The following is a 25236-nucleotide window of genomic DNA, read 5'->3' on the forward strand; positions in this document are numbered from 1 at the left end:
CCAGCAAAAGGGCTTGAAGATCATCAATAAAGGTAAAGTCATAATTGCAGAAAACAGATTCCCTGGTTTTGAGGGCAGTTAGGTCATGGAACAGCAGGGTTCATAACAAGGCTGGAGACATCACCAAATTTGACCTCATGAGGTTGCAGGTGGCAAAGGATTAATTTAAGACTAGATAAGGTTGTTAGAAGTATATTTAGGAGTTTTAATCCTACTTGAATTAGGACTCTTCAAAGACAGTCAAGCTGTCATTTTGTAATTAATAAGCCTGTTTTATGGTTAGAATAGGTGTCTAAGATAGGAATTCAAATTCCTCTGACGGTGGATCATATAATCCAAGGTTGTAAAGCTATATGTAAAGCAATAGGTCGAATTAGCAAAGGTTTGGAGACTTTTTGGCCCAGCTGCTGCTTTATGTGAAGAAATACAATCAATAATACAGAGAGGTTTTCTTGAACAAAACTGAGTTTAGATAGGGTTTAATCCTTTCTTGATCTATATGTTATTTTAATTACTTATAGTAGATCTTATTGCTAATACTAAGAATTCATAATCTAATGCTCTGATTTCCTTTAACAATAAGATGATTGTGTTTTCTCTTTGAACCACCAGCACTAGATTACATTGCTATTATTCATAATTCACAACCATGTGCTATGATTTCTTTTAGTAATTGAATGATTGTGTTGAGCAGTAGATCTCATTGTTATTACTCAGAATTCATAATCTTATGCTCTGAATTCCTTTAGTAATGAGATGACTGTGTTTTTTCTGAATCTTGTGAGTAAACGACCTTTGAACCATCAACAGTAGATTTCATTACTATTACTCAGAATTCATAACCCTATGCTCTGACTTCCTTTAGTAATGGAATGACTCTTTTGACATATGTTATTGAGTGAATTGTCTTTGTTTAAGAACCTTATTTGTCTCAGATTTCATGTCAAGAAATCTTTCCACTGAATTTATTGACTTGTTGACTCCATAGCCCAATGGTAGCGAGGCTTCATCTTTTCAACCTACAAACACACAAAACCAAGATAGAGTTAGGCATATATATTATCATTAATCAATATCATTAACCCTTGAGAGAGCCCTCTCAGGTTGAGGAGGCAAAGCCTTAGCTAAAAGATTGGATTGAAATAGTTACACTGATATAGTCTGATCAGCACCCTATCAGGGTCCTATTTTGGTGATAACACTTTGAATACATTACCTCTCAAATAGTTATGGGATAATAATCAATGATAGAAAAACAAAATCTAGAATGAAAATAAGGTGGAGTATACTATTATCACTCAGAAATTTCTCAAGGTTAAGGAAAGAAATCACCGAGGTAACCACAAACCTACTTTGGAGATTAAGATCTAGCCTTCCTAATCTCAGAGAGGGCTCTCCCTTTTTTATTTAACTTTATTTAGTTATTTTATTTTATGCTAGTTATGATTGTAATTGGGTTTTTAATTTGAATTTGGGTGGTGGGATCACTTACTTAGATGAAAAAGGGTTGCTTTTACCATTGGGCTATGGTGTCAAAATGCCAGACAAGCAGGACTGGATTAAGTTCTAAAAATAATGTCTACAGGGCAAGATAGACGAGTTACTACAGATCTCAAAGGCTTGATGGTGAAATGGTTTCCAATTAGATCCAAGGAGCAATTAAGGTTTCCTTAGGCTGGATTATGAAGAGAAATGAAAGAGGTCAACTGGGATGGGAGAGAAATTAAGGGTTCTCAAATCCGGATATCAGAGGAAGACATATAAATGATTAATTGTGCAAAATAGAGTGTACCTAAACAAATTCTGAGTTAAATTTCCAGTTAATTCATTCAAATTCAGATAACACTTAAGTTTATGAAACACATAAGAAAGTAACAAAATCAGACAAAGGAGGTACTTCACTACAATAACTCATCTCATGAATCCTGTAGTGTAATCTTTTTATTAATTGCTCCAGTCTCTTGACTTGAAAATTGGTACAATAACCATTAGGTTTAAGATCAAAATAACTCTATGAATGTATAGCAATCCAAACTTAATACTTAGAATTATGAAGTATTTATACAAAAGAACTGACAAAATATCTCAAACTGCATTGAGAACTAATCTAGGAAGAAGAAATATCTTCATGCAAGAAGATAGAGACAACTATTGAATTGTCGTTTGTTGTCCATGTTATTTAGGTTCTGTTGTCTTTTAGTCTTTGATCTTTTTCCCTTTAAGCTGCTTGGCAGTTTGGTCTTCACGCTGGATGTCATATTTATTTATGACCTTTCATATGATACACTTTCATCTGCCTTCTCTGTTTAGTCCTTTAACTGTATGCTCTATCAGTTGCTTTCATTTTTACCTTTTACTGTAAATCTTACTCACTCTTTCATGCTTGTGCGTTTTTAGTAAAAATGATTTTTACTAAAAGACACATGTAGAATACAAAATGTTTCTTGGAGAGTAGTTTGTAAGAATTTTTTTTTTGTGTTGGCGAAAATGATTTCATCTCTGTTTTAACATTTACTGTGTAAATTGTTTCCTTCTGCTTTGCTGTTATATTAAACTTGATTTTCTCTTTGTACACAAAACTCCTGCTCAATGAAGCCTTTGAATACATTTCCTGAGAATCCGGATCAAACAGGTTTTGTGACTAGTAACAAAACTTGTTTGTCCAATCACCTAGCCTTGTTAATTACCTGTAAAATACAACAAATGTTAAGAAGAACACAGGTTGGCAGGGAGGTGATAATGGCTTCAGGGAACATGGAAGTCTATGGACGGAGTTTGGAGCATGTTCGGGAGGTAATCAGTGGTCAAATTTGGTTGTAGAGGCTCAGGGTGGCGCAGGAAGGCTTAGGCAACTTTCACAGTTTGAATGAGAGAAAAAAGTGAAAATGAGCATCTTCGGCCTTTTAACGACTAATGGTCACATTTGGTGCAGAATTTATATAAATGAACAGTGGGTTGTTTCGTTTTACGCGGGGAGGCAGTTTTAGGGGCCATCGCACCGCTTTTGGTAGTCGGGCAGTATTTCCTTGAGAGCACGCAAGTTCACCTAGAGCTACCACGTAACTGAAAGGGTCCCAAGCAAAACCACGAATCTCATGTGCTCTCGGGCTAGTAAAGCTAGGAAAGAGAATCAGCGCCATATGGATGCGCGCCGTTAGATCTGGGGGTGCAAGATCTAATAGTTGTTGCACGGTGGAAATGCACAAAGGGAATAAGGGCGAAGATTTGTGGGGCCCAGGGGGATTAATTACACTTAACTGTAATTAATTAATGAATAAGGTGGGGTTAAATATAAGTGGGTTTAATAAATTGGGACTAGGGTTTAAATGTGGTGGGGTTTGTTAACTACACCGAGGGTGGTGGGTTAAATGGGTTTATGTCGGGAAAAATGTGAATGGTGGAGTTAATTAAATAATATGGGGGGGAACAAAACTTAGAATAAAGGGGTTTTATGGGTTTTTTAGGCGAAATATGGTATGGTGGAGTTAATTAAGTAATGCGGAGGGGGAATTTAAACTTAGGACAAGGGGGGTTTTATGGGTTTTTTAGATAAAATAGGGAAATTAATAAGGGGAAAATGATTTTTTCAAAGGGGAATGGGTTTCACACTAGGGAAAAGGGGTTTTGGGTTGGGAAATGACCTTTGGAGGGTAATTTGCTAGGGAAATGTGTGAAACCAAGGGGTAAGGGTCAAAATGAAGGGAAAAGGGTATATTCTTAAGAATTGATGGGGAAATTAGCAAGTATGTAATGGGGGGTGAAATGAAATGAGGGGAAGTTAATTAAATCAGCTTGTGAACATCTTTTCACTTTCATAACTGCTCCTGCACACTAAAACATAGGATTAAGCATGATAAATGTGCTTTTGCTTTAACAACCTTGTACTTCTGCAACCTTTCTTGTACCTACCCTTTACTTACCCTAACATTTTTTCTTCACTTTATTGGGTGCATTTAAACTAGCAGACCCTTTCTTTCCTTTTTCTTTTGAAAAGAAAACTATGTAATTCTAACCTTATATCTTCCAATGGCTCAGATTAAGCTTATGAGCACATTTTTATTTCTCTACCTAACTACTAATCTGCCAAGGTTAAACAGTTTGGCTAGATCTTTATTCTCTATCTATAAACATGAAATTTAAAGCATGAATTAGTCAAGATTAAGCTATTTGACTATCATGATCTGTGGCATTTATGACAAGCTACACAACCATTATTTTGCACACAAAAGTAAAATGACAGGAGTGCCATTTGAATGTGCACACTTTCATTAATTTGTTTTTGTTTGGGGTTCACATTTTTCACTTTTTTTTATCATTTCTTATTCTTTTTGTCTTTTGATATTTCTTTTAGGACATACCCTCTTTACATTTTTTAATTTTTAATATGGTCAACATTTTGCAGAAAGAAAAAGTATGTACAATATTATAAGGCTAACCATAGCCAATTCAAAATTATGATCCCTATTATTATAGGAACGTAACAGTGGATCCACTTGGGGATGGCATCTCCTTGTGAGATGTCAAGAACACCATCGACCAGTGGCCTAATCCATTGGGCCCTTCCCAACCTTGCACATGCTTTGTTATACAATATTTGTGACTAAAAATCTTGAACTGAAATCTTTAACCCTTTCTGCAAACTGAAATCTGACACATGTTGTACTGAAATCTGATCTGAAATAAACTTGTTACTAAAAAACTGAATTTAATCAAACTGAAATCCTACCTACTTACTCTAATCACTTGTCCAACTACTGGTTAGGTAAAATGAAACAACCAATGCAACCATTCAAACATGATAAATATTGATGTTTTTTGTTGCATATGCTTGTTTGTGATCAAAACTGAGATTCTACAGCCCAATATAACCTTGTCAACAAATGAGAAGATAAGGAAATACTTGATTTCTTTTGTTGACTCTAAAAACTGTACAAAAGGATCTTCCAAAATATATACACTATTGTTCAACTGATTTAAGCAACTGTACAATTGTTTTGGATGGCCTCCATGCCATGAAACTGAAATGTCATTTTTATCTTTATCCCCTTGCATATTTTCAGACAAGCTTTGTGATGATATTTCTACTGATTGAAATGTTTGACTAATGAAACCTTTATCATCTTGATCCTAAATATCATAGTTAGTTAATGAAGAAAATTTATGATTGCATTCATTATCCAACATATCAGCAATTAGATCATTAAAAACTTGGACAGATTATTGCAACTTATTGCATATAGGATTGAATGGAACTTCACATATTTCTACAAGATGCTCATCCTTTTCCTTAGAGATTTTATATCACATTTCCTTTAAAAGTTGAAATGATTCAAAAAATAGTGGTATAGAACTTTTCTGTGTCATTTGATCAGGTGTTTCAATGAAATTTGATAATTTTGCTTGTGAAACTGAAGAATCTTGATTAAGATTTTCATTGTCTTCTTTGTTGTCAATATCAATACCTAAAGATTGCTGATTTTTGATTGCTGTAAAGTTTTCTCTGATGAACTGAAATGAAGCTAAACAAAGAGGCAAATAACCTTCACTTATTTCCAAATTTTCTGCACTTCCTTTCTCATTCTCATATCTAATATGTATAGGCTGATCACTATATTTAATTTGCTGAAACTGAATTTCCTCATCCTCCAAACTAGTTTCTGATTGCTCTGTAAAGCTAGCTTGAGTTCAAAGAACATAATTATCATCATACTAATCATAATTAGGCAAATGATTAAAAGAAGGAATGTCATCAAACATACACACCAAATCAGTAGATTCCTCTTCCACATATTGATCTGTAAATCCATTTTCTGATCTATGATAGTTGGAATAGGCAAAAATTTGTTCATGGCTATCAACCTCTTCTTTTTGTGAAATAAATAGGTCATGGTGATCTTGCACAAAAAAATTATCTTTCATGGTGATATTATGTATCCTTTCCTCTATTTTTCTTATGAAAATGTTGAGTTTTACCTCTACAATGTTGTTGTTCTCTACTTCTGTTTTCAAATTTTCTCTTCTAATTTGCATATTAACTTATACATCTACAACAACGTTCTGCATCTGTTTAAGAGTTGCTGGGTTTCTTTCTCTTAGCTAAAATTCTATTTCCGGATCAAATGCTTTTGGATAATGCAAGAGAGCTAAATTAGGTGGAGGTCTTATATTTGATGGCATTGAATAATAGATTTGATTGAATCTGTCAGAAAATTGTTGTATTGTTTCATTTGGTTGTCTTTTCAACTGATTATATTCTTCTATGATCACAAAAATATTGACTTTGATTATCCATCTATCAAGGAAAAATTTGACAAATTGCTGGAAATTTGAGATGCTTGCAATAGGTAGGTTCTTGAACCAACTCTTTACTTTACTTTGCAAAGAAAGAGAAAAAATTCTAATTCTAACATCATCTTCATCAATCTCAAATAAGTCCAGATAATTCTCAAAGCCTTGAATATGCTTTTCGGCAGCGATACCATTCTCTCCATCAAAATTGGGGAGATATTTGTAATAGTTATTAGGGAAATCATGGAGTATAGGAGGTAACATGAGGGGCTTATATCTATCAAGAACTTTACAAGGTACAGGAATATGTACAGGGATTGTAAGATTAGTCTTGATTGTTTGAGGCTTCTTAATAGGAAAATGATCATCATAAGATTTATAAGGAAGCTTATCAAATGGATAAGGAGAATTTATATTTACAATCTTCAAAGGAAAATAATAAAAAATTAATCTAATATCTTCTCTAAAATACAATATACATTGAAAAACCTTCTTGATGAGAAAGAACATAATGTCTTGGATAACAATCCAAGTTAGAAGTTTGATCTTCCCATATTGTTCTTTCAGGTTCATTCCTCTAGTGGAGTCTTAATTGTAAAATTGATTTGGAGCTGGAGTAGCCAGGTGGATGATTTTAACCTTTGTGTGTCTGATCATTGTCCACCATCATAGATCAAATCCGGTATTTGTATAATCTTTCTGAAGAAGCGACCATTATGTTATCACTCAGAAATTTCTCAAGGCTAAGGAAATAAATCACCGAGCTAACCACAAACCTACTTTGGAGATTAGGATCTAGCCTTTCTAATCTCAGAGAGGGCTCTCTCTTTTTTATTTAACTTTGTTTATTTATTTGATTTTAGGCTAGTTATGATTGTGCTTGGGTTTTTGATTTGAATTTGGGTGGTGGGATCACTTACTTAGATGAACAGAGGGTTGCTTTTACCATTGGGCTATGGGGTCAAAATGCTAGACAAACAAGACTGGATTAAGTTCTAAAAATAATGTCTACAGGGAAAGATAGAGGAGTTACTATAGATCTCAAAGGCTTGATGGTGAAATGGTTTCCAATCGGACCGAGGGAGAAATTAAGGTTTCCCTAGGCCATATTATGAAGAGAAATGAAAGAGGTCAACCAGGATGGGAGAACAATTAAGGGTTCTCAAATCCAGATATCAGAGGAAAACATCTAAATGATTAGATGTGCAAAACAGAGTGTACTTAAACAAATTCTAAGTTAAATTTCTAGTTAATTCATTCAAATTCAGAGAATGCTTAAGTTTATGAAACACATAAGAAAGTAACAAAATCAGACAAAGGAGATACTTCACTGCAATAGCTCATCTCATGAATCCTGTAGTGAAATATTTTTATTACTTGCTCCAGTCTGTTGACTTGAAAATTGGTACAATAACCCTTAGGTTTAAGATCAAAATAACTCTACAAATGTATAGCAATCCACACTCAATACTTCGAATTATGAAGTATTTATACAAAAGAACTTACAAAATATCTCAAACTGCATTGAGAACTAATCTAGGAAAAGGAAATATCTTCATGCAAGAAGATAGAGACAGCTATTGAACTACTATTTGTTGTCCCCGTTATTTAGGTTCTGCTGTCTTTTAGTCTTTGATCTTTTTCCCTTTAAGCTGCTTGGCTGTTTGGTCTTCATGTTGGATGTCATATTTACTTATGACCTTTCATCTGATACACTTTCATCTGCCTCCTCTGTTTAGTCTTTTAATTGTATGCTCTGTCACCTGCTTTCATTTTTACCTTTTACTGTAAATCTTACTCACTCTTTCATGCTTCTGTGTTTTTAGTAAAAATGATTTTTACTAAAAGACACATGTAGAATACAAAATGTTTCTTGGAGAGTAGTTTGTAAGAATCTTTTGTTGTGTTGGTGAAAATGATTTCATCTATGTTTTAACATTTATTGTTTAAATTGTTTCCTTCTAATCTACTATTGTATTAAACTTGATTGTCTCTTTGTACACAAAACTCCTGCTCAATGAAGCCTTTGAATACATTTCCTGAGAATCCGGAGCAAATAGGTTTTGTGACTAGTATCAAAACTTGTTTGTCCAATCTCCTAACCTTTTTAATTACTTGTAAAATACAACAATTGTTAATAAGAACACAGGTTGATAGGGAGGTGATAATGGCTTAAGGGAATAGGGAATTTTGTGGACGGAGTCCTGAGTGTGTTCGGAAGGTAATCAATGCTCAAATTTCGTTGCAGAGGCTTAGGGTGGCACAGGAAGGCTTAGGAAACTTTCACAATTTGAATGAGCGAAAAGAGTGAAAATGAGCATCTTCGGCCTTTTAATGGGTAACGATCACATTTGGCACGGAATTTATATAAATGAACAGTGGGTGGTTTCATTTTATGTGGGGAGGCGGTTTCAGGGGCCATCGCACCACTTTTGGCAGTCGGGCGGTATTTCCTTGAGAGCACATGAGTTCACCTAGAGCTGCCATGTAACCGAAAGGGGCCCGAGAAAAACCATGAATCTTGCATGCTCTCATGCTAGTAAAGCTAGGAAAGAGAATCAGCGCAATATGGATGCACGTCATCAGATCTGGGGGTGTAAGATCTAATGGCTGTCGCGCGGTGGAAATGCACGGAGGGAATAAGGGCGGAGATTTGCGGGGCCCGGGGGATTAATTACACTTAACTGTAATTAATTAATGAATAAGGTGGGGTTAAATATAAGTGGGTTTAATAAAGTGGGACCAGGGTTTAAATGTGGTGGGGTTTGTTAACTGCACTGAGGGTGGTGGGTTAAACGGGTTTATGTCAGGAAAAATGTGAATGGCGGAGTTAATTAAATAATACGAGTTGTGGGGGAGGAACAAAACTTAGAATAAAGGGGTTTTATGGGTTTATTAGGTGAAATATGGTATGGTGGAGTTAATTAAGTAATGCGGAGGGGGAATTTAAACTTAGGACAAGGGGAGTTTTATGGGTTTTTTTAGATAAAATAGGGAAAATGATTTTTTCAAAGTGGAATGGGTTTCACACTATGGAAAAGGGGTTTTGGGCTGGGAAATGACCTTTGGAAGCTAATTTTATAGGGAATGGGTGAAACCAAGGGGTAAAGGTCAAAATGAAGGGAAAAGGGTATATTCTTAAGAAATGATGGGATGATGAGGAAATTAGAAAGTATGTAATGGGGAGTGAAATTAAATGAGGGGAAGTTAATTAAATCAGCTTGTGAACATCTTTTCACTTTCATAACTACTACTGCACACTGAAACATAGGATTAAGCATGATAAATGTGCTTTTGTTTTAACAACCTTGTACTTCTGCAACCTTTCTTGTACCAACTCTTTACTTACCTTAACATTTTTTCTTAACTTTATTGGGTGCATTTAAAGTAGAAGACCCTTTCTTTCCTTTATCTTTTGAAAAAAAAACTATGTAATTATAACCATATATCTTCCAATGGCTCAGATTAAGATTATGAGCACATTTTTATTTCTCTACCTAACTAATGATCTGCCAAGGTTAAGACATTTGGCCATATCTTTATTCTTTATTGGTGAGCACCAGTATTGCAGCAATAATGCTGCAACTCCTGGGCTGCCTACTTTACTCTTATCAACCTGGTAGTTTGTAACAAACTCAGAAGCATTGGTGATGTGTGCACAAGTATTAGTTCTTACTGCAGGTTGTCACTTGGTCAGCGAGCGCAAGATCACTAGGAGCTCAAGCCAACTTCTATGGATTCAAGAAGAAGCTCTATATGTGATGAAAGGAGAGAAAGATTACTCTGCAGATGTTACTCTAACTGCAGAAAGGAGAAAGACTGAAATGTAAAGCAAACCTAGTAAACCCTACTTAACCAACTAATCCTACTTTTGCAGAAAGCACTATGAAAACCATGAAAGGAATAAAATTACCTACCCAAGGAAGTAAACAACATCTAGCTGAGCCATTTCTAGAAGTAAATAAGCAAAAAAAATCTTTTTGGATTTTTATGTACTTTTATGTGAATTTGACATGCATGTAATTTATTGTGTGTGAATGTGGCAGTGAATAGGTGGCGTTGGAGGGTGGTTTTAGGACTTGAGAGGATGTAGGATGGTGTGGATGGGTCCTATAAGGTCTCAGGTGGCCTTCTGGAGGCTTTTCCCACACTCGGCCTTCAAAAGAAAGCCTACAGGAAAATCTATAGGAGGACACAGGAAATCTACAAGAGGAAAACAGGGAACTACAGGAGGCCTATAGGAGGAGGCTGAGAGTAGTTTTCACTATTTTGAGGGTGTGAGAGAGGGTGGAAAAGGTGGATGAAGGTTGGAATGAGGTGTTAGGGCACCTAGGGTCTACCAAGAATCACCAAGAGAGAGAAATATGATTGGGTTTGCTCAAGGAGAGAGGAAGAAGTTCTATGGAAAATGCAGGAAACTAAGGAAGAATTAAGGTGAGACTTGGGTGACCTATAGGGCATGGATCAGGTGGAGGATGGGATGGCTGATAAGATAGCCTACTACAAGAAGAAATCTGCTGCAAAGGAACTGACAGTCAACTAATAAGATCAAGCAAGTAATGAAATAAGTGCATCTAGAAAAACAGAGTTTTGCATCAAAGTAGTCCAAACTATGATCTATGAAAGGAAATGTTGAGAAGTGCTGCAAGAAAGGAAAGCATGAAAGAAGACTACTGCAAATAAAGAAGTGAGCATGATGAAGAAGATCTAAAGCAAAGCAGAACTAGACTATTAACCTACTAAAAAGCTGCAAACACTAGAATTCCTATGAATGAGGAAAATCTGTGTTTTTGGGGCAGCAAGAGGGTCTTTGCCTCAAATCATGGTCCCAAAGGGAGGAAGAGAGGCCAAGGCACTATTTCTATCCTTTCGAATCTTATTTTTATCACTGCTTAACCTGCTATAGAGAGCACAAATGGAAGCAAACTACTGAATCATCAAAGGCAACCTATTCTTAACCATACAAGAAATACATGTAACAGCAACTTAATCTACAAACTGAAATAAACATAAAAATACAAGTAAAGAGGAGCTTGGCTACTTGGATTGGGCCCTAATCCAAGAGCTTCAGCCCTCTGAGGTAACTCAGTGCTAACTCAAAAATGATTCCATCTTTATTTCCAAAACAATAGCAAGATTACATGAAACTGTCATAAAAATAATAAACTCGAAGTTGAGCACAGTTTACATAAGCAAAAATCCAACAAAAAATCTGACCCTAGTGAGGCCCTAGGCCTCTCTACTTATACAAATGAAGCTACTAACAGCTTCCTTAAAATCAGGGAGGCTTGGCTCCCAAAACTCGAGATAATCATCAGTCATCCTCCACTTGCTCGGCTGCCTTCTAGTGCATGATTTGGCTGCTTGTACTCCGAGCTGAATGAAGGGGAATTCGAAGTGAGGAGTAATAAATGAGGGGATTCCCTCCTATAAGTCCTCTCCTTTGTCCACTTTGAGTTATTTCCGCCATTTGTCTACTGGATCCTTGACTTTGACCTTAAAATTAATCAATAATCTGCATTAAACACATGTTAGACCACATGGCATCATAACTAACTCAACTCACTCCATAAGCATAAATATAATCAGAAAACCATACAGTAAGCTAAAAGAATGGTTGATTTGACTAGGTTAGGAGGTAAAAGGAGCCCATATAATTACCCATTTATGAGGCTCATCATCACACCCTACTGAAGTTGTTGCTCATCCTCTGAGCAACGTAGTCCATCTCCTCATCTTTTATGGCCTTGGTGGCCTCCCTAGCATCCCAAGCTCCTGATGTGGTCTCCTCTTCCTTGTCATAGAATCCTGCTCTCCTTTCTTTCTCTTCCCACTGCTCCTCCTCTTATTCTTCTCATCTAACTTCCAGCATGCCTAACGGTAGTGGGGGACTCAATTTGAGACCAATCCAGCTGACCTTCAGCCTCTGCATGGAGCGCTTGTACATTGGAACTTATCTTAATGCCTCCTTTATCCTGATCTGCAGACTATGTGGTAAGGTGTTCCATCTCCTCATGCATGCATGTACACAGTCATCCCTAAGTAGCCTTTGCATATCCTCAAAGTGTGTAATGGCTTGTGCCTGATAACTTATATATCTAGGGGTAATCTAAGGATTATTGGCAAGCAAGTTGTGTGTGCTGATGAGTGCCATGGGATCTGATGGCTCAGCTCTTATCATTAATGGCTCATTTTGCTCTTTTATCATCAATCTTCTTATTTCTGCTACTCTCAACTCTTCATGGTTCATCCATGACGCCATGGCCATAAATTGCAGGTCCCCTAGCCTGGAATTGGGGTCCCACACATTCATGTCTGTGAGGACCATGTTATGTAGGTAGAATTTTGCCATCTTTGCCTTATCCTCTTATGTGCCTTGGTCACACAGATCCATAAACTGCATGTAATCTTGGAAATGCATTGTGCTTCTTTGTGCCAAAGTCTCTATCTGAAATTGTAACCATTGGTCCTTGAGATATACGACATAGGATTTTTCTGGTGTTCTACATTGCAATGCCTCCATGGATAAGCTGGCCATGCATGCGAACTAGGTCTCTTTCTCTTCTAGCTGACTCCTTAGCAATTCATTTTTAGTTTCAAGGTGGCTTCTTGTAATTGCTTCTTTATGTCTGATAGAACTCAACTCTCTGCCCATTTCTCTAAGTTTATTTTCCATATGGCCAATATCCTCAACTCCTTTGGATTTGTCTATTTTCATCCACCTATGTGTTCTTATTCTCTCTTTCTCTAATTCAAAGAATAGTGGAATTGCAAATTTTTGTGGAATTATCCTTCCTCCCTCAAGTAGATTGTAGTAGGAGGTAAGTCTAGGCTGGGGATCAGGTTCTTGTAGATCTATTTCTTCCTCTTTTACTTGTGGTTGTCCTTCCATCCTTTCCTCAAGCTTTTGGGTCTCTTGTAGTTTTGATAGTATCTCTTGTAGAACTGTTTGAGCCTCTTGTAGGACTGTTTTTGGGTCATGTAGTTCTACCTTTTCTTTCCATGTGGGAGATATAGGAGTCCCCCTTCCATATGTGAGAGGTGCCTTGGAAGGGGATTATTTTCCTTGGGTAGAGAGTGAATCTTCAATTGTAATTGGCACTTTTGAAGAGGGCTGAAGTTTGCTTGTTTTGATTCTTGTGCTCTTCCTAGCCCTAAAATACATGGAGGCCTGCCTTTTCCTCTTTTGCTTTGGCTTGATTGGTGTACTGAGGGCAGTGAGGGTAGCTGTTGCCTCCCTTTCCAGAGTCTCAGGGGACCCTTCTCCTTGTTCTGCCTTTTCTGCCTCTTTTTCTCCTCCTTCTGTCTCTTTTTCTGTCTCTGTTTGCTCTGTTTCTTCAGCTTTCTCCTCCTCTATCTTAGTTTCTTCCTCCTTCCTTCCTTGTTCTGCTAAGTCACCAGTGGCTTCACCTTCTCCCCCTTGCTTCTCTTCCTCCTCACTGCCAGTAGGACTGATATCATAGGTTAGGGCCTTTATGTCATCCTCAGCTGTCATGTTTCGGAAGACTTCCCATGCTATAGGGAGTGTAAATGTATGGAGGGCTTCTTCCACTAGGATTTTGATTAACCCATGGTGAGCTAGCTGCTCTGAATTCCCTGCTTGAACTTTAGTGCTGGAGTCAATGAGGGACTACAGGAGGAAGTAGGGGATGCTGAGCTTCTGAGGTGCTGGAGTGTCCATGCCATACCTTAATTCATGAAGGATTCTAAAGTGATAACCATAGACAATGTTGTACCTCCCCTCATAGGAAATGTATTTGATTATTTGGTAGCTAACCTCATCCCAAGGATATGGTATTCTAGCCCTTCTAATGCCATTTTTATCCTCTACAGGGGTTTCATTGTTTTGGAAAAAGCTTTTCTTGGCAGTCTGGCCAATTGGTTTCTCATCCTTACTCCAAGGCAGCCCAAGAGGAAGGGTAATGACCCTACTGATAAATTCAGGGGTTATCTCCATGGAAAGACCTATAAAGGTGACAATGGCATGAGTTCTTGTGTGGGGTACCAGAGAGAGAGAAAACTCTTGGGCAATCTCCTCATCAAACCCTCGGAATGTCTCAAAGAAATTCATCTAATTTGCCCTTGTGAAGATGTCCACCACTTGTGGATGTGCATGGAGCTTGTGTAGTTAGTGGGCTCCTTTCTCATAAATCCTCCTGTCATTTTGTTTATACTCTTTTGGGAAACCAAATGTGGAGATGGAGACAACAATTTTTGAGAAAAACAAAGAAATAGAGGAGACTGTGTTTAAAAAAAAAAAAAAGCATAATTTTTTTATGTATTTCCTCCTCCTAAAGGCTTTATTTCCTCCTCAAATTGAAACCACTGCTTGCATATATTGATATTCAATGGGGGCATGCATGGAACCTACCTCTTCAGACTGAAAATCGTGCTAAAACCTGTGTTTTCTCCCTTCAAAACAACTCACTGCCCCTCCTGTAGAAGCCTGCTGTCCCTCTTGTAGAATTCCTGTAGGTGCTCTTGTAGAACCTATAAGTGCTCTTGTAGAAAACGCCGAGAGCAGGAATATGGGAGAGATCGATGGAGGACGATGGTTATGAGGCTGTGGGGGCACAAGGAGACTGTTGTAGCTAAGTTACGAGGAGAGAATGAAGGAAAAGGTGGTGAGAGTGCTCGGGGAGGAGTACTTATTACCCTTTATGGATATTTCCGGTGATGGGGGGTGAGATGGCAAAGTATACATTGGCCATATTCGGACCGTTGGTCCCCACCTACCTTGTCATCATGGCCCCTCCTTGTAATCATCCCTCATGATTGCATCGGAGTTCACACTTCCTCCACTACCTGTCCTTGACATCTTTCTTGAGTTGACTGTGCGCACGTGTGGGTGACATCTTGGATGAGTGGAGTCAACTAGATGAAGGTGGCAAAGTTAACTGGCCACCTTTCACTCGTTCAACATCAACCATATCATTGCTTTTGCATGCCTTCTAATTACACAAATGCTAACAGAGGAGCGGGTTAGTTACTTACATGTGACTCGAATGTATTTGTTGTGAGGTGTTGTGGCTCTCTCTCTACTGTACGCCTTGATTTCTTTTGATGCATGTTGTCTGCTTGCTGATGTGTGGTTGTGTCTTGTGTAGGTTCTTTTCTAGCTGGGTCTGAGCTTCAGGTGCCTTCTCAAGCTTCATGCATGCATTCTCCTGCTGCTGGTGCTGGGTTTTGATGGGATTAGCTGCTATAGGAATTCCTACAAGAGCTCTTGTAGCTATTTCTCCCCTTGAAACTTCAACTTCTTTCTGTGCTTGGAGCTTTGAGGAGGATGCCCGATATGTAGATAGAGATGGAGAGGTAATAGGTAGGCTTCAGGTGAGGTGGATGGTGTTGTTTCCTCTCTTATTTTTTCTGTTTATTTCTTTTTTCTGAAAAACTGTTTTTTCCTATGTTTTTCTTGGACATGAAGAAAAATGATGCTTGGGGTGTGATGCAGGCTTGGAAATGATGGCAAGGAGGTTTTAAGACTATAGGAGGGTTTGTAAGTTCTTTATGAAGCTTCCCTGTCCCTCAAATTGCCTTTTATATCCATTTCTAGCTCTCTGTAATTCCTACAGGAGCCTCCTGTAGAAAACACAATTTTTGAAAAAGAAGCATAGTGGGGTGAAAGAAATGCAAAAAATGATGGAGAAAAGTGTGGGAAGGTAGGATAGGTGTTGGTGTGGATGTCAGGGTTCCCTTGGCACCTTCTTCTACTTCCTGTAGTCCTCCTGCAACCTGCAATGCAAATGAAAATTCACTTTTCTTTCTCTCTCTGTTTTTTTTTTTTTGAAAACAACTAGGGCGCCTTAGAGAGGTTTTCACCCTAATTGCCTACCCTGGGCAACTCCAAGGGAGATTTTGACCCAGGGATCTTATTTTTCATCTCTCTCTCTCTCTCTCTTTTTTTTTGACATCACTGGGCCGCCTCAGAAGAGGTTTTCAACCCAATGATGGGACTCAAGTGCCTCATGGAGGTTTTCACTTGAGTCCTTATTTTTTATTTCTCTTTTTCTTTTTCTTCAGTGAGTGGGTGAAGTGGAGGCTAAGACATGCTCCACTACCATCACTGTCTTATTCAGATCTTCAATGAACTCTTGCTTGGAGAGGGGTTTCTTGTATACTTTCAACCGGTGTCCATTGACAAGCATGGGGATGGCTTCATCATCAATGGTTCTGATTAGAACTGAACCATTGTCATTGCATTTCTCCATAGTGTAGGGTCCCAGCCATCTTGTCCTCAACTTTCCTTTGAAATCTTTGTATCTTGAATCATAGAGTAGTGCCCAATCTCCCTCTTGGAATTGCTTCTCCTTGATATTTTTGTCATGCCATATCTTTCTCTAACGCTGAACTACCTCTGTATGGAGAAGGGCCTGCAATTTGTGTTCATCCAATCCATTGAGCTGAAGTAATCTTTCTTTCTGTGCATCGCTAAGGTCTAGGTCTAGTTGAGCTGCCATCCTTACAGTATTGAATTCAAATTCTATTGACAACAAATATTTCTTCCCATAGACTAGCTCATAGGGTGTGAACCTTGTGGTGGTCTTCCATGTTGTGTTGTAGGCCCAAGCGGCCTCAACTAATCTATCCACCCTATTTTTTCTGTTGCTCCTTACTACCTTTGTCAAGATCCCTTCCAATGCTCTGTTAGTGACCTCCACCTGCCCATTGGCTTGTGGATGGTAAGGGGTCGAAGTCCTGTTCTTGATTCTATGATGTGTGAGCAGGTCTTTAATCAAATTGGAAGTGAACTAACTACCTTGATCTGTGACCAACTCTCTTGGATACCCAAACTTGTAGAATATGTTCTCTCTCAAAAACTCAGCTACTTTTTCCTCTGTCACTGCTTTGATTGCTTTTGTCTCTGCCCACTTTGTCAGGTAATCGGTGCACATAATGATGTATTGTTTCTACTTTGAAGGAGGGCTGATAGGACCCACAAAGTCCATGCTCCACTTCTCAAATGGTTCAAAGGTCACTTGAGGTTGCATGGGCATCTCATCCTTTGGAGTAGGTTTCCCCATCCTCTAACACCGATCACATTGGCTGGTATATCTCCTCACATCTTGATGAAGAGTGGGCCAATAGTAGCCTGCTTGCAATATCTTGAAGGCAGTTCTTTTTGCTGCAAAATGACCTCCACAAGGCCCGTCATGACAGGTCAGGAGGATGTCAAAGACTTCCTCCTCCCTGACACATCTTCTCAAGATCTGATCTGGGCCAAGTTTGAAGAGATTGCCCCCAATCCAGGTGAAAGGGGCACTTTTCCTTACTATCTTGCTCTTCTCTTTTGAGGACAAGTGTGGTGGAAATTGTGTCGAAACCAAGTAGTTTGCTATATCAACAAACCATGGGGAGAGTACTGAGATAGCAAATAGGTGTTCATCTGGCATTTGGTCATCCACCATTCCTTCTTCACCTGCAGGCAAATTTACTCTAGACAAAAAGTCAGCAACAACATTTTCTTTACCAGGCTTATCAATAATGGTCAAATCAAACTGTTGTAGTAAAAGCAACCATCTAATAATGCGAGCATTTACATTTGGTTTGTTCATTAAATATCTAATTGTAGCATGATCAATGTGCACAAATGTTTGATAGCCTATGATATAATGTCTGAATTTGTTTAGGGAATGCACGACAGCTAGGAGTTCCTTCTCGGTCACTGTATAGTTTAACTCTACCTTTGACAAGTTTTTGCTTATAAAGTATATGGCATAAGGTAAATTTTCATCAATTTGTCCTAAGGCTGCTCCTATTGCTTTGTTCGAGGCATCCATATGAATGTGGAAAGATAGGGCCCAGTTTGGGCCTCTTAGAATTTGGGCAGTCACGAGCTTGCTCTTCAAGGTATCCAGGGCTTTTTGATAGTTTTCTGACCATATGAACTCGACATCTTTGCCTAAGAGGCCAAGCAAAGGAGAGGCTAGCTTGCTGAAATCTTCAATGAATCTCCTGTAATACCCAGCTAAGCCTAGGACACTTATGACATCTCTCACCTTTTTAGGAGGTGGGACCCTTTGGATGATGGCCATTTTGTTGGGGTCCACCTGCAGTCCTTGCTGAGATATTGCATGACCTAGCACGGTCCCTTCAGTCATCAAGAATTCACATTTTCCTAGACTAAGGGACAGGTTCATCTCAATACACTTATCCAGAACTTTTCCTAAGTAAGACAAAGCTTCCTAAAAGTCAGAGCCATATGGAGTAAAATCATCCATGTATATTTCTACTGCATCATGAACCAGTTCAGAAAATACTCAATACCACTCTTTGGAAAGTGGCTGGAGTGTTGCACAAACCAAAAGGAAGGACCTGGTATGCAAAGGTACCCCAAGGACATGTGAAAGTGGTCTTATATTCGTCTTATGGGCTGATTTGAATCTGATTGTACCCACTAAACCCATGTAGGAAAGAGAAAAATGTTTTCTCTGCCAGACCGTCTAACACTTGATCTATGAAAGGTAAAGGAAAATGGTCCTTTTTAGTGGCTTTGTTCAATTCTCAATAGTCGACATAGATTCTCCACTTACCATTTTTCTTTGGCACTAGCACCAAAGGAGAGACCCATTCACTGTCAGAGATGGGATAGATGAATCCTGCATCAAGCAATTTCTGTAGTTCTTCCTTAACAATATCTTTAAGTGCTGGATTCATCCTCCTTTGAGGCTGCCTAACTGGCTTGCAATCCTCCTTGATGTATATATGATGAATACATACTAAAGGGTGCACTCCCTTCATCTCCTTATAACTCTAGGCGAAGGCATCTAGGTGTTTTCTCAGCAGGCTACACAGTTCCTTCTCCTGGGAAGTGGATAGGGATGGATTGATTTTCAAGGTTCTTTCTGGGTTGAACTCTATATTCTTAACATAGAGAGGAGTGGAGTCAGCTGCACAGAGATTAGTTGAGGGGTTGTTTTGGGTTTCTCTTACTATGTCCTCTAATGGTGATACACTGGGAGGTGGATTCTGAATCAGATTTTCAATCATATCATCCTCATCTTGCGGTTTTCCCCCCATGGAAATTTCTAATGCACAAAGTGGTGCAGAATAGACTTCATCCTCATCTTCCTCCTCCAACCAGAGAGGTAGATCATGTTCTAGCAAGGGTTGGGTAGGAGGATATATGATTAATTGTTTGGACATGTGCCTGTTCTTTATGGTCATGTTCCCAGCTCGACAACTGATGTAGGCATCGATGGTAGCCAACCAGGGTCTTCCCAGAATGAGAGGATACCCAGTGAGCTTTGCCTTTGGCTAGAGAACTAAGAAATTAGCAGGGTACTCCCAAGAATCAATGGAGACCATCACATCTTCCACAATCCCCTCAGGGGTCACGGTGGAGTGGTCTGCTAGCTGTAGCACGATCGTGGTCTTCCTCAAGGAGCCCTAGAGGTTGAGTTTGAGCATTGTGTCCTTTGTCATCACATTAATGGCAGCTCCTAGATCAATCAAGGTGTGTGGGATCATGGTGCCATTGATGTGGACATCAACTACTGGGCTTCCAAGGTCTAGATATTTTGGACAGATTACCTGCCCTAACATCAGGTTGGATAGTTGCCCTATGACATTGATGGTTGGGGCATCTCTCTTGCACCTTCCTCGATGCCTAAATTACTTCTCTTTGATCAACCTATTGTAGATAGGCACATCTTTTATGGCTTGGAGAAGTGATATCTTCACACATAAATGTTTCAATTCTCCCAGGAGTTTAGTTTCTTCTGGGGTAGGCTGGACTGTCACAGATAGTCTCTCAAGAAAGGGTGGAATTGATTTAGGTTCACTTTCCTCTTTATCTTCCTCAACCTCCTTGGGTGGACACTGGCTATCTGGGAGAAATTTCCCAGGTCGCAAGTTAATTTCCTGAATCTCCACAACATAAGTTGGGCATGATGGTTTCCCATTATACACTTGCTGAGCCTGTCTGTTGTTTGGGTTCGGATTTGGCTCGGCAGGAATTTGGGGTTGCTTTGGTGGAGCAGGAGTTAACGGTTGTGGTTGGGCAGGTGGTGGAGGCAAAAGAGCGGGAAGAGAGTTGTATTGGGGCCTCCACCCCTGATGAGGCGCATTCCACTGAGGTTGTGGCTGAGCATAGGATTGAAATGAATGGGTGCCTAGTTGGGCATATTATTGAGATGTGAAGGACCAAGGAGGAGTCGTGGACCAGGAAGGATGAGTAGGAGGGCCCCAAGAAGGTATGGAGGTGACTTGGTTGGGGTTGTAGTATGCCTGAGATGTCCCTTGCATCCCCTGCTAGTATGGTCTAGGTCCATGCGGCCTCCTTTGGTTTATGTAATAGAGCTATTCAATGACTCCCTCAACCCCTTGATATACAGCTTTAAGTCTGGGTAAGGAAGGGCACTTATCTATAGAATGATTTTCTTCACAGACTGAACAAACCTCTATAGAGTTCAATGGGCATTCATTCCTAGGATGCCTCCTGATGCATCTAGGGCAAAAAATGGCCAAATCCCTCTTTGCTTCCTCTTGTTTCCTTTTGATATGTAAGGTATCCATTTGCATGGCAAGAGTCTGCAGCATCTCACTCTTGAAGTCTTCCAGCATGTTTCCAATTTCTCCTTTAATGGATGAGTTAGAGGAAGAGGTACTAGCTATGGGTTGACTCCCCCTACCTTTCTTTCTGGCTACTCTAGAATGGTTTCTAAAAACAGTCTTTATGTCCTCATAGGACAGTTGGTAGATGTATCCCTCGGCCAGTAGATGGAGGGTGTCTAAAAGATCTTCTCGAATTCCCCTGAGCAGGACCAGCTTCAGAGACTCAGGGTCAAGTGTACACCTGGCCCTTTTGTAACTGAGTTGGAACCTCTCTTCATAGTCTTCCAAGGACTCATCACTTCCTATAGTCATTTGGAAAATTTCTTCTTTAGTATCTTTTGACCTACAATAGTCTCGATGCTTGTTGTTAAAGGCTTGCTGCATTTGAGCCCAAGTTGTGATGCTATTTCCAGGTACTCCCATGAACCAGTGTAGTGCTGCATCCTTGAGAGTAGAAGTGAACAGTTTCAACTTTTCTCATCTTCTGCATAGTCATAGGTTCGACAGATAACAGCAAACTGGAACAAAAAGGTGTTAGGATCATCTGTATTTAGACCATGGAAATGAGGTAGGGCAGAAGGTCTTATATTCTTCATTTTGGTGTCCCCATTGGTCTCCTTAATGGGAAAGGTACCCTCTATTGTCTCTCAATTCCCCTTAGAATTGCTGTGTTCAGCCATTGGCTCCAAAGGAATGTTTTCTTCTTCTTCTTCCCCTATAGGTTATTCAAATATGTATTGCTCTTCGACTAATGGTTCTTCTTGATCACAGCCACCGAATAAGAGAGAAGGTTGGCTATGTGAAGCAGTGGGGGTGTTGGGCAAAAATTTTCCTGAGTTCTCTCTATTCCTACGAGGCATGAAAGGAAATATTTTTTGGTTGGTTTTTGTTTCTTTTTCCCCACACTAATAGTACCTGCAGAAACTAAAATTGATTGAACAAAACAAATTGCGACTGGCTAAAATGAACTTGCTGAAATGAAATTTGCAGAATTGAAGAGGAAAGCAAGGAAATGCAGAACTTGAAAGAAGAGAAATGACTAGTCTACTTTTGCTAAAATAAACTATTAGCAGAATATTGCAATAGAAAATAGAAGAAAGTAGTAATCACAGAATACTCTGACGCTTCCCTAGCAACGACGCCAAAAAGTGGTGAGCACCAATATTGTAGCAATAATGTTGCAACTCCTGGGCTGCCTACTTTACTCTTATCAACCCGGTAGTTCGTAACAAACTTGGAAGCATCGGTGCTGTATGCACAAGTACTAGTTCTTACTGCAGGTTGTCACTGGGTCAGTTGGCGCAAGATCACTAGGAGCTCAAGCCTACTTCTATGGATTCCAGAAGAAGCTCTATATGTGATGAAAGGATAGAAAGATTACTCTACAGATGCTACTCTAACTGCAGAAAGGAGAAAGACTGAAATGTAAAGCAAACCTAGTAAACCCTACTTAACCAACTAATCCTACTTTTGTAGAAAGCACTATGAAAAGCATTAAAGGAATGCCATTACCTACTCAAGGAAGTAAACAAAATCTAATTGAGCTATTTCTAGAAGTAAATAAACAAAAAACATCTTTTTGGATTTTTATGTATTTCTATGTGAATTTGACATGCAGGTAATTTATTGTGTGTGAATGTGGCAGCCAATAGGTGGCATTGGAGGGTGGTCTTGGGACTCGAGAGGATGTAGGATGGTGTGGATGGGTCCTAGAAGGTCTTAGGTGGCCTTCTGGAGGCTTTTCCCACACTCGGCCTTCAAAAGAAAGCCTACAGGAAAATCTACAAGAGGACACAGGAAATCTACAAGAGGAAAACAGGGAACTACAGGAGGCCTACACGAGGAGGCCGAAAGTAGTTTTCACTATTTTGAGCGTGTAAGAGAGGGTGGAAAAGGTGGATGAAGGTTGGAATGAGGTGTTAGGGCACCTAGGTTCTACCAAGAATCACCAGGAGAGAGGAAGTTCTATGGAAAATGTAGGAAACTAAGGCATAATTAAGGTAAGACTTGGGTGACCTGTAGGGCATGGATCAGGTGGAGGATGCGATGGCTGATAAGCTAGACTACTTCAAGAAGAAATCTACTGCAAAGGAACTAATAGTCAACTAATCAGATCAAGAAACTAATGAAATAAGTGCATCTAGAAAAACAGAGTTTTGCATCAAAGTAGTCCAAACTATGATCTATGAAAGGAAATGCTGAGAAGTGTTGCAAGAAAGGAAAGCATGAAAGAAGACTATTGTAAATAAATAAGTGAGCATGATGGAGAATATATGAAGAAAAATAAAACTATACTATTAACCTACTAAAAGCTGCAAACACTAGAAGTCCTATGAATGAGGAAAATCTGTGTTTTTGGGGCAGCAAGATGGTCTTTGCCTCAAATTATGGTCCCAAAGGGAGGAAGAGAGACCAAGGCACTGTTGCTAGCCTTTTGAATCTTCTTTTTATCACTACTTAACCTACTATAGAGAGCACAAATGGAAGCAAACTACTGAATCATCAAAGGCAACCTATTCTTAACCATAAAAGAAATACATCTAACAACAACCTAATCTACAAACTGAAATAAAAGTAAAAATACAAGAGGAGATTGGCTGCTTGGATTGGGCCCTAACCCAAGATATTCAGCCCTCTAAGGTAACTTAGTGCTAACTCAGAAAGGATTCCATCTTTATTTCCAAAACAATAGCAAGATTACATGAAACTGTCACAAAAATAATAAGCTCGAAGTTGAGCAGAGTTTACATAAGCAAAAACCCAACAAAAAATCTGAACCTAGTAAGGCCCTAGGCCTTTCTACTTATACAAATGAAGCTACCAATAGCTTCCTTTTAATTAGGGAGGCTTGGCTCCCAAAACTCGAGATAATCATCAGTCATCCTCCACTTGCTCGGCTGCCTTCTAGTGCATGATTTGGCTGCTTGTACTCCGAGCTGAATGAAGGGGAATTTGAAGTGAGGAGTAATAAATGAGGGGGATTCCCTCCTATAACTCCTCTCCTTTTTCCACTTCGAGTGATTGCTGCCATTTGTCCACTGGATCCTTGACTTTAACCTTAAAATTCATCAATAATATGCATTAAACACATGTTAGACCACATGGCATCATAACTAACTCAACTCACTCCATAAGCATAAATATAATCAGAAAATCATACAATAAGCCAAGAGAATGGTTGATTTGACTAGGTTAGGAGGTAAAATGAGTCCATATAATTACCCATTTATGAGGCTCATCATCTATCTATAAACATGAAATTTAAAAGATGAATTAGTCAAGATTAATCTATTTGACTATCATGACCTGTGGCATTTATTACAAGCTGCACACAACCATTATTTTTCACACAAAAGTAAAATGAGAGGAGTGGCATTTGAATGTGCACACTTTCATTGATCTATTTTTGTTTGGAGTTCATATTTTTCACATTTTTTATCATTTCTTATTCTTTTTGTCCTTTGATATTTCTTTTAGGACATACCCTATTTACATTTTTTAATTTTTAATATGGTAAACATTTTGCAGAAAGCAAGAGTATGTACAATATTACAAGACTAACCATAGCCCATCCAAAATTGGGATCCATATTATTATAGGAACCTAACACATACCTTTATAGCTTCCTTGTTTCTCGAATTGATCTCCTGATTATTGGAGTATTAGGTTCTTCTTCTTCTTAATCATGTTTCTAAGCTAAGTTATATTCTTCATCATACAACTAGATGCATATAATATCTGATTTCATTTTGGTTGGTAGGACTTCCTATTTGGCAACAACATCAACGTCTTTAAAGATAACATCTTGAATTTAAATAACCTTCATAGTTTCTAGTTTCCAAAACTTATAACCATTTAGATCATATTTATATCCAATAATTATATAATTTTCAACTTTATTGTCTAGCTTACTTCTATTTTTCTTTTGAACATGTATATAAGCATCCCAACAAAATTCTCTAAGATGTTTAAAATAAGGTTTCTTACTACCCCATGCCTCATTCACTATATTATTGGCAATTTTTTAATGAGGGTGATAGATTTACTAGGTAACATCTGGTGTCCATCAATTTACTAGGTAATTTGCATCTCAGTTCACCTCCTTTGGAACTTATGAAGCTTCCCCTACTGACTTGGTTTTTGCATGCTTGTTCACTCATCCTTGGAAATTTTACCCATAACCACAACTATGGAATTTCTGTATAACTTTTACCCAAGAGCAAATCGAGGTTGTTCCTTATATAAAATATTCCCTTTCCTTGCTCTGATACCACCTAACCCAAACCAATTCTGGGGTATGCATTTTTCAATTGATGATGGCTCCAATTTCAGAAGCCTGCGGGTTATGGGCTCACGATCATGTCTTTTCTTGACTTTTTAATTGCATCAGCG

Source organism: Pinus tabuliformis, chromosome 8 (assembly GCF_031772625.1).
Source record: "Pinus tabuliformis cultivar Carrire ecotype Pingquan chromosome 8, CPIR1, whole genome shotgun sequence".
Classification (NCBI taxonomy): Eukaryota; Viridiplantae; Streptophyta; class Pinopsida; order Pinales; family Pinaceae; genus Pinus; species Pinus tabuliformis.